This window comes from Anabas testudineus, chromosome 9, assembly GCF_900324465.2.
Source record: "Anabas testudineus chromosome 9, fAnaTes1.2, whole genome shotgun sequence".
In the NCBI taxonomy this organism is placed as follows: Eukaryota; Metazoa; Chordata; class Actinopteri; order Anabantiformes; family Anabantidae; genus Anabas; species Anabas testudineus.
This window is the reverse complement of record NC_046618.1, coordinates 10785278-10800986: the sequence shown is the minus strand read 5'-3', so window position 1 is coordinate 10800986 and position 15709 is coordinate 10785278. Positions and strand designations below refer to the sequence as shown.

The 15709-nt window shown below is 37.6% G+C and overlaps 1 long non-coding RNA gene across 1 annotated transcript; it reads right to left on the bottom strand.

The window, feature by feature from the left end:
• Positions 1-2745: 2745 nt before the first annotated feature.
• Positions 2746-3646, bottom strand: LOC113151038. Its single transcript, XR_003297695.2, has 3 exons — positions 3396-3646; positions 2888-3052; positions 2746-2788 (listed from the first exon to the last, which is right to left on the bottom strand). It is a non-coding gene; the product is annotated as an uncharacterized LOC113151038 (long non-coding RNA).
• Positions 3647-15709: the final 12063 nt, after the last annotated feature.

Genomic DNA, 15709 nt, shown 5'->3' with positions numbered 1-15709 from the left:
TTCTGCATCTGGCACTCGGTGCCTTGAATACGTGCTCTCAAGGCAACAAACCACAGTTTGATCTGACTGAGACAACAACTAGAACACAAGTGGATGTTGAGTGTTTAGTTGAGTGTTTTTGTCACTATTGTTCGCCACCGTTTTAATGGTAATTTAGCCATATCTTATTATATATTTATGATTTAATTTTGTTTAGTTAGTATAGAATTGTTGCAAAAAGTAACATGCATATCGTTGAGTTTCATCCAGGTTGGACATTCTTGATCCATGTCTGCAGGTAGATTGTGTATACAGTGGTGAGAAAAAGTGTGGGAATTTCATGGTTTTCTGCATTAATTTGTCATAAAATGTGATCTTATCTTCATCTAATTGAATTGGCAGCAATAAGCTTGCACTTCCTGTAGCTGTGGATCAGACCTGCACATTGTTCAGGAGGAATTTTAGTCCATTCTTCCTGCAGAACTGCTTTAGCTCTGTCGTATTCTTTGGACGTCTCGTGTGTGGTTATCTTCAAGTTGTTCTGTGGCATCTCTATTGGGTTGAGGTCTGGGCTCTGATTTGATCACTACAAAAGGTGGATTTTATTTTTCTGAAGCCACTCTGTTGTGTGTTTTGGGTCATTGTCCTGTTGCATCACCCAGCTTCTACAGAGTTTCAGAGATTTTCAAATTATACTGAAGATTTTTTTGATACACCAGGGAATTTATCATCCCATCAATCACTGCAAGCTGGCCAGGCCCTGATGCAGCAAAACAGGCCCAAATCATGATCTCCACCATACCTTACAGATGTAGTGCTCTGTGTTATTTCCAAATAGTTCAATCTAGTTTCATCAGTCCACAAAACATTTTGCCAATACTGCTGTGGAGTGTCAATGTGCTCTTTGGCAAACTTCAGCTGTGCAGAAATGTTCTTTTTAGTAAGCAGCAGCTTCCTTTGTGGTGCCATAGACACCCTGCTAGTTCAATGTTCTACTTAATGTAGACTCTTAAACAGTTCTAATGATGCCTTCAAATCTTTAACTGTGTTTCGGGTTGTTTCTTTACCTTATCAATGAGCTTTTGTTGCTCTTTTGGTCATTTTGATGGTCGCCCACTTCTTGGTAGAGTAGCCACAGTCCTAAAGTGTCTCCTTTTGTAGATTGTTTGTCTAACTTTAGACAGGTGGACTTCTAAAGTCTAAAGTGTTGGATATCACTTTGTAACACTTTCCAGTGTTGTGTAACTCAACAATTCTTGATCGTAGATCCTAGAAAAGCTACTTATGGTAAGACATAGAAGATTGTGTTATTATTTTAGGTACATTACATGTGTTAATACTCTTGACTTCAGATGACAATTTATGACACATCAATGTTCTTGTTCATGGACTTGGCCATTGTTGATGGTGTGGTGAATTCTGAGTCCTACAAGTCAATATAGGAAAATGTAAAGGCATCCACACTGTAAAAAAAAATCTGTGTAATTAACGGTGAAATACCGGCAGCTGTGGTTGCCAGAATTTCACCGCAAAAAATAGGGTGAAAATGTATGACACATTACGGTATATTTAATAAGAAACCGTACATTTTATACTTGGCAACTTTTTTGGTTTACATGAAATTACTATAAAAATACAGGTTTACTGTAAACCTATTTACGGTAATTTACTATAAAAATAACTGCTATAGTTAAATCTATTGACAGGTAAACTATGTAAAATAACAGGTATACTGTAAACCTAGATACAGTTCTTTTTCAGTTATAAACACAGTACAACAGTATACAACATTACTGCATTTTATTGCAAAGATTCACAGTTACGGTAAAATACCGGCAGCTGTGGTTGCCAGAATTTCACCGTAAAAAATAGGGTGACAATGTATGACACATTATTACAAAGATTAAAAGTTGCGGTAAAATACCGGCAGCTGTGGTTGCCAGAAATTCACTGTAAAAAATAGGGTGAAAATGTATGACACATTATTACAAAGATTAAAAGTTGCGGTAAAATACCGGCAGCTGGGGTTGCCAGAATTTTACTGTAGAAAGTACGGTAAATCAAATAAGGCATTACAGCTGATTGGCATAGATGTTACAGTCAACAATTACTTATAATAAATTCCAAAATAAACATATAAATACATTGTAAATCAACAAATCATCATCATTAAAAGTAAAGGTTGTGCCTTTAAGCATTCTGTGTTGATCTGATCCAGTAAACTGCCCATTTAACTCACAAAGTAGTTTTAAGAGCTTGAAAAACAGCATGTATTTTTAGGTCAATGTACAGTGAAATTAACAATATAAACATCATAAGAAAATGTGGCCACTTGCCCAGGATGAGTAATAGGTCAGACATGACTGAAGATGGTGCTCAACATGGTTTAGAGTCTCTCATGACGTGATATTCCATAAACTAGAACCCATGATGTATGTTGTCATCATTTCTTCTAGAAGATTCCCAAGATGTCCATAAGGTGCACACTGTGGACTGGCAGGTTTCTCTGCAGCCAGAAAACAGAAACAAAGCAGAATTAAAATTGATGCAGTGATGATCATTATACCCACACACACATATACAGCCTTACATAAACAGTTCCAATGAATTTTACGTGATAAAAAGTTGAAGTATAGTTTTGCAGAGCATGTTATGAGTATATGGGCAAAATATAGAATCTGACATATTAATCACCAAGCAATCAACAGCATTACCAGCCTAAATACTCAGATGTCTCCACTTAGGCAGTCAGACAATTAACAACTATACTTTAGAGTTCTGGTTTCTTCTGTGTATGATGAAGCTGTTGCTTTGAGAAAGATCAAGTTGAGTCAAGTTTAAATTTTGATTGCATCTTTCTATTTTTTATTACACTAACATGAATGAGGGGGGCAATAATACAGCTTACCTCTAATTTGTCTAAACATCAGCGGTGTTTAACTCATAAGGTTCACACTTGAATGAAGTCTGAAGTCCTCTACAGATGTGGAATGATGTTCAGGAACTGGAACTTTGAACAGGTCTTGTCATCATTCGCGTTCGTCAAGTATGACGTGGACTGGCATGATCCTCTCTGCAGCCAGAAAACAGAAGCAAATGTTACATTGATGCAGCGTTTAAGCATAATGCCTAAAAACAGATATCTGATATATAGTTTTACAGGTCATATGTTAATCAACAGTATCAGTGTGAAACACAGACACTAACATATTTGTCACTAAGACATCAACAGTACAATGCAACAACAACAATACAATGATACATTCACTGAAGCAGTCACAAAATCCACAGTCACATTTCAGACTGCTTGTTTCTTCTGTGTACGATGAGGCTGTTTTCTTGAGGAACATAAACTCTATGAAATTGAAATTGTGCTTGCATCTACATATTGTTTGCTAAACTATGCCACAGCTTACCTTTAATTTGCCTTGACACCTCTGGGGTTGACATGATGGAAGACAGACATGGAACGATGTTCTGAAATTGGAACAGTGAGCAGATGTTGGCACCAGTTTGGCTTTAAGACTTAAGTTGCCCATCATGTTTACGTTCTGGACTGTCACGATCCTCTCTGCAGCCAGAAAACAACTTGTTAGACAAGGTACTGAAGACAGATAACTAAGACTCAACTAAACAAATAATATAATTTTTTATATTATTTATTTTTTAAATAAAAAATAAATAAGGAATGAAGGACTTAATTCTTCAATGTTGTAAGCAGAAATCACAGAAATTACATCTACACATTTTGTTGTACACCTAGCTAGCTAGCTAAACACATTAATGTTTAACACAAATATATCTAAGACAGTTAGATGTAAGACAAATGTTAGCTAGCAAGTTAACTTGTAAGATTAGCATTAAGGTTAGCTAGCGGCTACCGTTAAAAACGTTAACTAAATAGCGTTTTGGGAACACGTCGTTAACCTCAACTTTAATGTCAATTACAATAACCGTAACTTTTAAGAAGAAAAATGACCGAAACGTTGTTTTAAACCTCAAACTTACCTCCACACATTGCTCCTCCAGGGTAACATTCAGGAGACGCTGTATTCCGCGGTGCTGCTCAGACAGAAGCGGCGCCAACTGTTCAGCGTCCGTTAACATTTGAACCACAGTTTCCCGCTCTCTGAATACGTCAGTGCTCCGTCTGTTAGTCTTTAAATGACGGTGGTTCACAGTTAGTTTGAGAAAATAAAATAAGATAAAATACATTTACAACCAGTAAACCGTATGTTACGGTAACTCACCATATGTTACGGTAACTCACCATATTTTCAGTATTAAGTATTACGGTGATATAAATGGACCTGGTCATTACCAGTATGGAGGCTGATCCCAGTGTGGGCCGCATTTCAAATCCTATTTATTATATTTCCAGTTTGTGCTGTAGGTACATTAGAGGTCAGAGGTCAAAAGCAAAACCAATAACAACATAAATAAGACAAACTTTTCCAGAAACTTGATACATGAGATATTTGGTATTTTTCAACACTAATGACTTCAATTTCTTCAAGAAATGTATTATTCATGTTTTAGTTTTCCATCACACATTAAAGCCTTACAAGTGCATAACATAAAATGACAGATAATAACAGTATATGTAAACATATATTTTATTTCAAAATCAACATAAATACCATATTTTTAACATCTCCTTTCTGTAGAAAAAAGAAAATGTTTTTGTTGAATTATAAAAGGTTTAAAACCGTAAATTTCAATGTATACGTCAACAAAATCTGTAATTTAAACCAAATAATACCATTAATTTTACGATATTTACTTGCTTGTGGACTTACGGTATTTTCCCATTAATTTTAGCTAAATGTTATGTTTTAACAGTAAAACTGTGTGTTTTCTACATACTTTCACAGTAAAAAGTAAAGTTACATACTGTTTCTTGATTAACAGTAAAAAAGTGTATCTATTACTGTGATATGTTGTTTTGCATTTAACGGTAATATACTGTTGCTATTTAACAGTTTTTTACCGTAATTTCTACAAACATTTCTTACAGTGCATGTATTAATTAATGTTCATCAAAAAGTAGTTAATGGAGCAAAACAATAACTCTAAAAAGGCAAAAAGTCAAAGGAATGGCCAAGTCAAAGTCCTGATAACACTGATATTAAAACATCATGGGACTGTATTTAAGATTGGAAACCTTTTTTTCCCAATTGATAAATAAACAAATTGTTAAAATGTTTAATTTTATCTAGTTTTAGGACTTTTTAAAAAATCTGATATTATGAAATACAATGATTTAGATACTTTATGCAGATATAGAGAATATTTGTAAGGGTGAGGAGCAGCACCCTGCTCCTCACAGCATAAGCATAATTGTGTCCCCACAATGTCTCACACACACACAAACACACACACACACACCCACACACCAAACGTTGAGGACCTAGAGAAATATAAAAGCATTGGACTCTTTCCATGAACAATATTATCCTAGCCTTGAGCAGAGACATTATTCCATTGAAAGCATACACTTTATATGTAAATGCAAGAAGTGATGATTATGTTATTCTAATCAAAATACCCCTTTAATATTTTATAAGTACGGTAGTAGGTAGGTGGAAGGCAGAAAACAAACTGGGGCTTTAGCACTCAACCCCATGCAATGATGCATGCTATGACTGCAAACCCCTGCTTGTGTCTGTTGCCGAGGTGTAGAGAATGCTATAAGCCATTTTTGAAGTGACTTTTTCTTGGCTTGAGATAAGTGACTGTTACACTCTCCTAAATTGGTATGTTTATTGCTTGCTGTTGGTCTGCTATGCCTATTTGCATATCAGCTCCTCGTCCCTACACCCTCCATGTGTTAGGTTTGAAGTTGTTAAGTGGAACTATCCTTGCTTTCACAGTGCCAATTGTTCTGCCGAAACACTGAGCTTCAGATGAAGCACTGATCTCTTTGAATTTGGCCTTTTCTCTCTTGGCCTAATTAGAACACTTTTAAAACCACTTTTTAATAATTGGTTCAACAGTATAATCACTTGGAAAATGGTTAAATTTAAACGTTTTTTGGCAGCAACATTTTTATTTATTTATTTTTCTATATTTATGTGTCATGCACCATAATGTATCCAGTTCATATGGGTTTGAGACACTATCTACCACAAACTAACTACTATCTACCATGATTCAATGAAAAGAAATTATTGTATTTTATTACTTTAACTGTGGAAGGATATCAGTTCTTAACTTAGGGCACAGTGCATTCAGCCTTCTCTGTACATTAAGTGTAATATACTATATGGTCCCATGCAATAGTTTTCATTAATGTTATATTACATTTCATGATGATGTTACATTGTTCTTGGGTTTTTATTTCATATCTTCTGCTTCTATAGAACTGTCTCCTGCACAGCACTTACTTACGTACTGCAGACCACAATGTCAGACACACAGTTCTGCAGACAGACGTACTGGGAGAGGTCAGTGAGGTATGATTGAAGAAATCGGGGTAGGGTGGATGGTGTTGAATGCAATAGAGAAATAAAAAACAACAGAATCCTTGCTGTGCCCCCAGGCTGTCTAGGTGGATTTGTGAAACAGGTGGACCATGGCTCCAACCATTCCAAGCTGGCATGTAAACTGGAGAGGGTCAAGTGAGGTTTTGACTAGACGTCAGACGTACTCCAGGATCAGTCTCTCAAAAGCCTTCTTGATGTGTGAGGTCAACACCACTGGTTTGTAGTGACTGGGGACACTGGGACTTCTTCTGTATAGGGACCAAGCAAGACTACACAAGCTTTGAAAACCCTCAGGCTGACTACATCAGGCCTGTAGTCTTTGGGGGTGAAGCCTGTTCAGCTCCCTTCTCCCCAGATCTGCTGAGATTGTCCCTGTATGCTCCATCTCACTTAAAGATCCATATGACCATCTTGGCCTCAGGTAGTAAGACAAAATGATTTCCACAGGCTATTTCACATCTTGGCTTTATAAGATTTAACTTACATCCAACAGCACCTTAAGCAGCATATTTATACACTGCTAGGAAACACTTGTGCACACTGTAACAAGCATACTTAAAACCCCAAATTACTACAGCATAGAATAAAATCTAACCTACCACTGAATCTATTTTCTAAATTTTGAGAACATTTAGAAAGTACAGGGTTAGAATATAAAATGTTCATCTGGAAGAAATTATATATATTCATAACAATAAGTACAATTTACAGACACAGCTGAAATATATGATTGACCTGCCAGTCAATGCTTTCTGAAATGTGAAAAGTGTGTTTTCCACTGTTAACAGTAATTTGTTTCATAGTCGTACATTTTTGTTAATTGGTCTTGACAGCTAATACATTATCATCAGCATACTGTATGTCACATTTTGTAGCCTATACCTAGATGAGACTGCTTAATTGATCAGGCTAAATCATTTACATAAGTTTGGACTGGCACATATCCTAGCTTCACACCAAAAGAAATGGGAAACTAGCCAGCATAAAATTTACTTATTTTCAAACCAAGGCTTTAAACGAGGCTTAGATGGTCTTGTATTGAATTTGCCATCAACACAAGAAAAAATCACTTATACTCAAACAGAACAAACAAACAAACACACACATAAAAAAAATAAACTATCAATCAAAACAAATCCAAAAAGTCACACACGCTAATATTTTGTTGGACCGGCTTTAGCTTTGATTACACGTTCACCGTGGCATTGTTTCGATAAGTTTCAGCAGTATCACAACATTTATTTCCGTCCATTTTGTATCAATTTTTCTCTTCTATCTATTAAATCTTGTATTGATGATGGGACACTTGCAAAGTCTGCTCCAATACATACCAAAGATTCTCAATGGAGTTCAGATCTGGACTGTGGTGGCCAATCCATGTGTGAATATGATGAGTCATGCTTCCTGAGCCACTCTTTCACAATTTGAGCCTGATGAATCCCGACATTGTCGTCATCGAATATGCCCGTGACATCAGGAGAGAAAAAAATTCATTAAATGGAATCAATCAAGTATATTCAGGTCGTCAGTTGACCTCATTCTTTGGGTACACAAAGCTGCTGAACTTTGACCTGACCAACTGCAGCAACCCGAGATCATAGCACTGCCCCCACAGGACTGTACAGTAGACACAAGACATGATGGGTGCATCACTTCACCCGCCTCTCTTCTTCCCCTGATGCTCCCATCACTCTGGAACTGGGGAAATCTGGACTCATCGGACCACATGACCTTCTTCCATTGGACAGTTCATAATCATCCGTGCAGTAATTATCCAATGGGAGGCTCTTACCTATTTGATTAGTTAAATCCAGGTGGTGATTTTTTTTGGACAGGCAGTGAATTTGATAGTTGTAAAGTTGTGGGATGAACATCCAAAACAATAAGCGCAAGGATGCTAAAATCTCAGTAGAGCTGGTAGGAACTGCAGAATTAGGTAATCACTTCTCCTGATTTGTTTGTCAGTTTGACAGTATAGGCTACACCTTTCCCCTTACGCATCAGTCATTTGATATATGAAATATGAATAAGCGCAGCTTTAAAGTCACCTGTTTAGTGCCAACATACTATCATGACATACATACACCCAGATCATCATTGACCAATAATTAAGCAGTTATTGATATTTAATTTCAAGACAAAATTATAAACTCTGTTATTTTCAAAAGCTCACTAATGACATCCCACTTTCACCACACAGACAACCAGTGCTGACCAGTGACGACCTGAATTTTATCTCAGGTCATAGTCCCCATTCTGCTTTTTCTGTGCTCTGCTGCAATGTCTTCCCTCTGCAAGAGTGTTAGAATATGAGAAAGAGGGGGAGTTAAAGATGTTGCTGGGTCCCCCAGGTATAAGAAATTAGGTCATGTTATACAGTGAAATGAGAGATTTCTGTGTACAATGTGCTGTAGTAATTTATGCAAGTTTTGAGGGTCTCTCTCCCCACAGACTTGGGTGTTTTATCGGAAAATCATTTCCCCCCATCTCCACATGCCTAAACCAAATCAGTCCTTGAGTTTATTTTTGGCAAAGCTGTCATACAGTTAATTAGAACAGAAAAACAATACGTTGTCACAGTCGCTGTATGAATTGCATTTTTGTTTTGAGGTCTAGTTCTTCAGACAACACTATATAATACACAAACCCTACACCAGTTGTCATACTGTTAAAAATAATGAATTTTTAAAACAACCAGTATTTTTTCGTTTGCTTTTTGTCTTAACTGGAAATCTTCCAGGACGTGCCCTGGTGGCACAGAGGAGAAATACTGTTGTGAGCCAGGCTCAATCTCTGCCTGGTTGGGCTGGGCAAATACAGTACTCATCCAAACTTGGCATGGAAAAAGTAATGACAACAAACACAAATCATAGTGGTCTCAATAACAAACCAGCGATGTTTACACAAAGGTGAAAAAAAGTCCATAGTCTCAAGGACCCAAGCCTGCTCAGGCTCGTTCCAAACACAGCCCATGACAACCTCGGCCTACCACAGCCCGTGTTTTTCCTGGCTACAGCTGACTCTCTAACAGCAAAACAGCAGCAGAAGAGGGCAAATCACGGACACTGCTCACCTTTTTGGTTTATGGACAGACTCACCCATTTTCAGACTAACTCAGTTTGGCCATGTACAGGCACATTTTGGGGTCTTATACCTATAAAGCCTGAAAGGGGGTATTAAATGGGCACTTATAACTAAAGGAACTACTATGAAACATACAGTATCCATATGCTGAAAGAGAAGCTATAAACACCTGCTTAGAAACTAAATCCTAGTTTTCACAGTTTGGCATACAAATACATATGCACAGTATGTGCACTGCGACCTACATGACTGCATCATATAAGAACTGTACAGTCTTTGTGATGACACAGACTCTCCTTTCACTTGGGTTTATTTAACAGTACAGTGAAATGGCATTACCGTCATTACCATCACCTGAGGCCAAAACATGTTTCTCTCTAAATATCTTGAATATTTTATTGTATATAATATATTCCACAAATCACATAGTGGGACATAAAATATACTGTACAGCTTCTCATTAGGCTTATATTACATTTGGCATTAGACTTATAAATCAAATTTTGATTAAACTGTACAAGAGAACAGCCACCCATTGAAGCTGTTTCCGTTTCAGTTGAAGATGAAATTTAAATAGGAGCAACAGATTAAAAATGGCCTTGATAGAAATGGGAAGTAGCCTGTAGTGTAGGTGGATTATTTGCTATACAATCACCAGACTAGTGGCAATCAGAAGTCCTGAGTCTAGACACCTTTTTTTTTTTTTTACTTTCTTTTTTTCCACTCACTATAAAAAGAGAATATAAGGTATATAAGAGTATATAAAAATACAAAACTACTTTCACAAGGTGATTCAGGTAAACATTTATCTTTGAGATTTGACACACATTTAGCAACAAGCTATGACATTTTAACCTGGATCATTGATTGAGTTCATGATTCACAGCCTAATGTTCCACTAACTAGCACTGGATTCAGTATACAGACATTACACTAACTAACACACAGTCATACTAACAAGACTAAAAACATTACCTCCATGGCAGAGGTCAACATTTCATCTTCAACAGAATCTAAGGTTCTCGCAGTAACAAGAAGGCCTACAATGTAACTGCATTTGAGAAATAAAATCCGGCCTGCCTGTCTGTGCTGTTGGGGACATTGTGAAAATGGAAAAGAAGTCAAATGGTCAAGCAGCCAGACAGAACCAATTTCAAGTTTCATAATGGACTTCCTCAGTAGTTTTGGTTGCTTTGCTGGCTCGCTATCGCACAACAAAGAACTACCGTATTGACGCTATTGTTTTATGTCTCTTGTGGTCAAAGCAACTTTGTACTCCGTCTGGAGGTTTGTGACTCATAATGACAGCTGCGCAGCTCATAACTCACATCAGAGCACTTCAGTGATGAATGCCGTCTGCCCTCGATTGAACCCAGATGCAGATTTCCTCGGCGCTCTAACTGGGGTGGTGTGCTGCAGAACCGCGCATTTCAAGCACCTTTAAGTCAGCTATAGAATACAAACTCTCTGCGCAGTCGAGGAAACAGAGCGGGGAAGAAAAGCAGGAAAAAAAGATGCATCAACACATTGCTGACTATGCTAAAAAGAAACCCATGAACTGTAAAGCTGTCTGGGGTGGCTTATACTAACATAAACACAAATATGCCCCATTCATTAAGAAAAGCTATTGCTCATTCCTTCCTAACCCAGTGTGGTAATATGCTACTTACTAAACAATCTAAATGCATAACAGAAATGAATTCTGCAGCCAGACATCCAGCGTGATGTATTTGTGGAAAATCCATAACAAGTGGTCTACAATGGTGTGTTTTATATTGTGGACAGCTACTGCATCAGGGACAAACCTCCACGTGAACTCATTCAATAATGTGCATTACCAGATAGACACTTAAAAAAAAAGGGGATATTCAGTTTTTGGTTTCTCTTCTCACAGTATTGCTTTTCATTCAAAAGAAAAGTCATTCCCTAGTCATCTCTTCAATGCGGTTGAATGTGGCCTAATCTCTTTGTACTTGAAATTCTTAACAGTGGTTATCATCCCAGAGTGCCTGCTTCTCTCTCTCTCCCTCTCTCTCCTTCCCTGCTGAGGTGAGCAAAGTGGCTTAGATGTGATGGGAAACGATTCGTCAGTGCAGCTGTACAGATGCAGGGACAGCTCAAAGAAGCTTATGCACATTTAAGAGGAGCAAAAATACTTATACAGTGGGACAGGATGCCTTTGATCTTTAATGTCAGCTCAGTGGAAATTGGTGCCGCTTACAATTGTCTTTCTTTTGTCTCCAGAGAAGTAAATCACACTCTTATTTTTGAACTCTTTGTTTTTTTCTCTACTTTTCTCCCTTTTTTCCTTAAAACAGAGCCACATAAAAAAAAAATGAGGAAGATCATACTTATTGTTCATATGTTTCTGCTGAATGACCATTTTGAGATGCAAAGCTAATGAATGGAGTCCAGATTTGAGGTAGACTTGAATATTACAGTGTTAACAAGCTAAGCACTTAACAGTTGCTGGTGGAAGTAAGTGGGGGGTTCAACGAGGGGATTGGTCGAGTTGAGGATCAAACTATCAAGAACCCTGCAATTAGTGGGCAACACACTAACATCTTGTGAAATGCTGCACAATTAATCTAATCACAATTTCAGTGTCAGTCTGTGCGTTTATAAAGGCTGTAATTAATTTATGTCAATATGTATGTTTGTGAAAGGTTTTTGTTTGCGTGCAGTTTGCTCATTATCTATGTCTCTAATGCAGAGGTGACCAGCCAGTTTCTGTTTAGGTTCACTGTTGCCAATTTAGTTGACAAAAAGTGACCAGTGTCCATTGCAGCAGCTTTTTGAACAGATATTAACTAATGCCTTTGGGACTAAATTTTAACTGTACAAATTGTCTTTTCCATCCCGGTGATGGATGGGCACTGGGGCCCCCACCGTTCAACTACGGTGCTCTGGGAGTTGTTGCACTGATTTTAACCTACTCATGTGAGAGTAGTCATCAGCTCATAATCCTTCCTCGCTCCCAAATGCATAAAATAACATCACAATTCCTGCAGAGACATGTGAACAGGGGACCAGAGTGCAGTGAATTCACTGAAATTCACTACATTGAGCTCCACATAATAATAATCTATGTAAGTAAATGTGGCTACTAAGGAATCTGTATGGTGCTTCATGACATCCGACTTTAGTATATAAAGTCTACTTATCAAAAAGTAGTGAAACCTTTTGAATGAATAAATACATACATAAAGACACGCTAAACATGAAAATAAACTTAATAAATAATAATAAAATAATAAATAAACATGATACTTTTTACTAAGTAATCTGCGGCATTGAGATCATTTCAAAATAAAATGTAATACTGAAAAGAATCTACAACAAGCGTGCCTCTGGTATCCCTCACTAACCCCGGTGCTCTTGGAAGAGAAAATATCAAACTTACAAAGGATTATTGTGTCAGACCTGAGGAAGGCAAGTGTGATACTAATCTGTAAGTCAAAGAAGTTTGTTTTTGGATCTTATTCCTATCTCAAGAGGTGAGTCCTTTCAGACATAATGTGTGAGAAGTGATCTGGAACATTTTAAGAACTTGGAATATAATCAAAGTGAGACATTATCACAAAGGACACATTTAAAGTTTAAGTATGCCTTTAAGATTATTCCTTTCATGAGAACATGCAATAAACACAGCATGGTATACATGGTGCACACCTGGTAAGGGGATGACTAGCAAAGCAGACATTCCTGCAGCAGATTTTGTGCTAAATCTGAGATTGGTGCTGTTACATTAGTTATGTATGAGTTTGTGTGTTACATCAGGGGTACTACGACGCTCCTCTCGCTCATGCACATCCTTCCTGAAGACTCACTTACCAGAGATGTACTATACTGCTACACCATTAGTCAACTCCCTCATGTAAAACAGGCCACCCAGAGCTGAAACTTCCCATGATCTTTCACAACTGCAAAAAGAGAAGAAAATAAATCTACAAGTGGCCGACTAGCGTTTCAATACATGATAAATTGCTGTATTCGCTTTTGCACTAGCAGCAGGTACATTTGTCTGCCAGTGTTCTAATGTCCTTCAGTATTCGTCCGTCTTTTAGTCTAAGCTTAGGTTTACTTTTTTAATAAGGATAATAATGTCATGCAATTATTTTGCATATAAGCTAAAAGAAGAGCCATTTGATGGAATTCCTGCTGACACTTTAACAGCTGCATTTTCCAATCAAAGCCTTGAAAATGAGATGGTATAACACCTTATTGAATATGGCCGTTTAGTGTGGAATCCTGGGGATGAATAAAGGATCTTTTCCCAGTTAATTTATCACTCGTAGAATTCCTGGAGGTTTTATGGGGCCTGGTACAAATTGTCTTTTCCATCCCGGTGATGGATGGGCACTGGGGCCCCCACCGTTCAACTACGGTGCTTTGGGAGTTGTTGCACTGATTTTAACCAATTCATGTGAGAGTAGTCATCAGCTCATAATCCTTCCTCGCTCCCAAATGCATAAAATAACATCACAATTCCTGCAGAGACATGTGAACAGGGGAACAGAGTGCAGTGAATTCACTGAAATTCACTACATTGAGCTCCACATAATAATAATCTATGTAAGTAAATGTGGCTATTAAGGAATCTGTATGGTGCTTCATGACATCCGACTTTAGTATATATGCTTGTTTCTGGTATGCACTATATTGCTTCTTATATTTTGAGTAATTGCTTGTTGGATATGAATGGAAAGTCAGTAATGTTTAATGACTCCTGACAGCAGCCCAGTATAACTACAGGTCTTTTACAGGTAGCCACTGGGTAGCTATGAAGTAGCTCTACTTCAGAAGCTGGAGGTTAAGTGTTCGGCTCAAGGGCATCCTTGGAGTAGCTGGCGAGCCAGGGGAGCGTGTGACTTATTCACTTTCCAATTTTGAAGGCTGATCAAGGATTCAAATCACAACCCTCTGCTTACAAAAACGTTTCTCTACCAGTCAGGTTAGCGAAGATGAAGTCGTTTAAACGGTTGATTGAGAAGCATTAGCTTTAAGGTTGTTCTAATAACAAATGGAAACATTTTTTTAGTAAATGCTGAGGTAAATAATCACTTTCTTTCTTTCTATCTATGCAGGTATTACACAATTTTAGATTGAACAGTTAGAGTATCAGAATGTAAGCCGTATGGATGCTTGTTGTACATGTATGCCTTTTCAGCCTAGCAGTCAATACACAGTGCCCTACTTACACACACGCTGAACAGTTACAGCACATCCTCACGTCTTAACATTTGGTGTTTCCACAGCATAATGCCAGACTGAATTCTTCACTCTGACAAACACACTTTTGGACCATAGATGCACAGTGCTCCATAAAAGAAAGTTTGATTTAACCAGTAGTTGAAAGGGACTCAACCTGAAAATGCACAACTGAGAACAACACCGTTCAGCCTGCAACTCATATGAAAATAAGCCCTGTGTTGAATTCACTTTCTGATGCCAGCCTGCGATGCTCTGATGACACGCACAGTACAGTCTGCAGTCTCACAGTTCCAGAGAGGATGCATGCATAACTCTATACGTGTGTGCCCCCCCCCTGCAACTACCCTTATGCCCCCCGATATGATTTGTTCTGATGTCGACTCTGGCATTGCAGAGTCTCTTTGATCAATTACAGTTCTGTACTCGAAAAAAGGATCAAAAACTGAAAAGAAAATCCAGAACATAAGGACCTAATTCTATCATATAACCCACTAACTATTTATATGGAATCCTGCATTCCAGTTTTTTTCTATTACAGACAGATAGTGAATAATAACTCTGCGAAATAGAGAGGAAATGAAATTCATATTAGCTCTAATTACTTCTCCCATTTATCCTTGGGAATGGCATGAAGATTAATGAAGCTCTCCACTATTTTAAGCAAGGTTATTTAAATGAGTGATCTTACTCTCCTTATATCATTGCATTAATCTTAACATAAGACAAGTATGTTTCACTTTTTTATTATTCAACATCCTTCTTGGTATTCTTTATCGCACACCTTAAATAGCTTCCACAGGAAAGTGACTTGGACTGAGATGGCAGTGAACTGTCTGTTGGTGTTGGGTAAAATCCAAACATCTGTTCCAAAAATTTAAATTAATATAATAGCTTTGGCCTCTTGCTCTTGCGATCAAACATATTTTGAATCAGTATTTTATGTTGTG